Raw genomic sequence first — 3,043 nt, forward strand, 5'->3', positions numbered from 1 at the left:
TTTTTTTTTTTTTTTTTTTTGGAATTTATAGGATTCTTTCAAAAATATACTGCTCATGCAACCAAGCAAGTCACTCACTGAATGATATGTCAATTAACTTTTTTTTATAAACTCATAATTTTGGTTATTTGTGTTTTAATTGATAATTTTATGTTTATTTCTTTTTATAATGTAAGAATATTGGACAAGTATTGAAACTCATATTGAAATTTCTCATAAATTTTCATGTGTCAAATCAATATTTAAAAAAAGCATAAAAAATAAGATTCCATTTTTCATATCATAAAAAAATTATAACTCTAATAATATGTTGATTTTTGTTTTGTTTTTTTTTTTTTTTAATTTCCATCGAAGAATATATTTTATGATTTTAGTTAAAGATGATGTTTTATAATTATTAGAATTTTAGTTAAACACAAACTTTAAAAGAATATAAAAATGTCTAAAAGATTTTATGAAAATAAATATTAGTGGATGAATTTAGAACAATATATTTTTATTTAATTTTATATATGCCTAATTAGGTAAATTTACATGAGATCAAAAATATAATATAATTATCTTTTTAAAAGCGAACGTGTATATAAAAATTGTGGATGTAAATAGCAGTATCCTAAAATAATCTACATTTGTATAAAAAAAAAATCCTATTTTTTAATCACAAATCTTCTTAAGAATTACTCTTCAAAACTTTTTTCTACAATAATAATTGTCAAATAATATACCTTCTTTGGACACAATTCATTCGAGATTTTATTTCCACCTCCGTGGGTGCCTTATAACTATCCGCCTGCTAATTACTATGGCTACTTCAGTGATGAAAATCTCAGTGCGTACATAATGACGTGAGCTGATGCATAAAGAATGTTACATGACTTTAGATTCTTGATAAAGTATCATTTTTTCTTTAGTTTTAGTTTCATTCTTTGTTTCAGTTCATCCTTTATTGCATGTAATTTTAGTGCTTTCTCATAATCTGTTTCGTCAATCTACGATAAAATTCTCTAGCCTTTAAAAACTTTGTATTCTTTCTGGTTGCAGTAATCTGAATTGAATTGATAAATTATTTGATGAAATGGTGGCAAAGATAAAAAGTTAAAGATTAGCTCGATAAATATCAAGTGAGACAAAGTTCACAAGAACCATTTTTTCTAACCCGTAAAAGAATAGTAGAGAAAAAGAAAAAAATTATGCCTCCTACTCTACTCCCCGTAGTTGAAAACTTCTTGACAGATTTAGATGGCACCCATCTTCTTGAGACCAGGTGGTGTCCTTGTTTCAAGAATTTCGACGTGATCAAGTTTGATGTCAATTTGTGGATATCTTTGAAAATGTTTCCAAATGGCTGCCTAACAAAATGCAAAGTGAAAGTTGGCTGGGGAACTTTCACATTAGTTTCAATTAAGTCACTGCCTACATAGTCATTAGTCGACTTAACAAGATTGTTAATGTGTCCGACATATTCGATGGTAAAGCAAACAGAATTTGTTAGCCGGCAAAAATATCTATAATTCGCAGCGTTATGACCATGTTTTATTAAGCACTTGCTTTTTGGTGGAGGGAAAAAACGCACTTGATTGTTATGTAAATTGTATATCTCAATTGTAAATTTACTTATAAATTTGAAACTATTTTTATAAATAACCGATGTTTCACTTAAATCTTAACTCTGATTTATCCTACTTTGATTACCAAACTTGAGAATCATGTTTCCAATACTTGAAAAAACACATGATCAAAGTGTTTGAAAACAACATGAACATGAATTAGTACACTTTCTTATAGAGCCGACTCGAGTAGGTAGATCCTATGCACCTTCACATGAATTCAATTTTAGGAATTAATGACGAGCAACGCTTGGATACCGCTTGCCACCAAATTCATTGGAAACAAAGTTTACCATAGGCTCCAAAAGTAGTGACATAATGGAAATAAATGTGGAAGTTCGGGGACTAGTTAGGGGGAAAAAATTCCAGCTTCTACCTTCTCCCTCACAAGGATACTTGGCCTTGAGCCACGAATCAATTCATTGAACTAACTCAAATGGGGATGCACTTATTACTGATGCAGCTGGTTCCCTGAGAAGACGATCCCTTATAATTCATTGAGGTAAATTACTGTTACCATGAATTCAATTTTGGAAAGGGTAAAGGTCCCTTTTTTTTTTTCGCCCTCTCAATAAAGGAGAAGAGTTTTGTATTGCAAATGCATATATACCGATTAAGAAACTTCAATCGCTTGTTACACATGTGCTTATGCTGGTTATGAAATACACATAGTTAGATGGGGTTAGATTCTCTGATGTCCGATGAATATTTGTTTAATTGCTTTTATTTCAAATGCAGATGCTTGGCCAAATTCAGTATGGTGTTCAAGGTTCTCTAATTTGGAGAAATTAACGTGCATAATCACTGCATTATTCATGTTTGGATGTCTACACTTCAGTCTTTTGGCAGTGAGAAGATGAGTTAATCTTGCACTCTCTGTATTTCACTGTCATGAAATTTTGGTGAAATTCATTTCTTGTTTTTCTCTATCTATTATTATTCGTTTTTCTCTGATATATTTGCAGAAATCCCATTAGTTTCTGTGGATTTATTTTTGAATTGATTTGTGATGTTAGAAAGATGAATTAATCTTTTCAGTTAGACATTTTACAACCAATTAGAACAAGATTCTTGGAACATGTTTGAAATATTGTTTGTGGATGACATAAAATTCAGAAAGTTAAGTGTAAGGGGTTACCAGCTATACTTAGAGAATTTTTAATCAAAAGCTCTCTCCATTTTGTCCTTATTTCTTAACTTCGAAAAACAATAAATGGAAGAGAAATAAGAGAACATTGTACTTGGCTGATAAAAGAGAGCATATATTATTGCTTGTCAGTTTTAATACATTGTTATCGAATCTGCGGATAATTAAAAAGCAACAAACATTGTAACTCAAGACCATAAGGCGACTATTTGACACATCATTCTCTATTTTTATTAGATTTTGTATTTCTTGACTAGCTCTTGTAGCAGAGAGGTGATTGTTTCGGAGG

General features: G+C 30.1%; 1 long non-coding RNA gene across 1 annotated transcript; it reads left to right on the forward strand.

The window, feature by feature from the left end:
* Positions 1 to 1,879: 1,879 nt before the first annotated feature.
* Positions 1,880 to 2,648, forward strand: LOC111375083. The gene is made up of 2 exons (XR_002699252.1): positions 1,880 to 2,109; positions 2,346 to 2,648. It is a non-coding gene; the product is annotated as an uncharacterized LOC111375083 (long non-coding RNA).
* The last annotated feature ends 395 nt before the right edge of the window (positions 2,649 to 3,043 follow it).

Source organism: Olea europaea, unplaced genomic scaffold (genome assembly GCF_002742605.1).
Source record: "Olea europaea var. sylvestris unplaced genomic scaffold, O_europaea_v1 scaffold13333, whole genome shotgun sequence".
Taxonomy (NCBI): Eukaryota; Viridiplantae; Streptophyta; class Magnoliopsida; order Lamiales; family Oleaceae; genus Olea; species Olea europaea.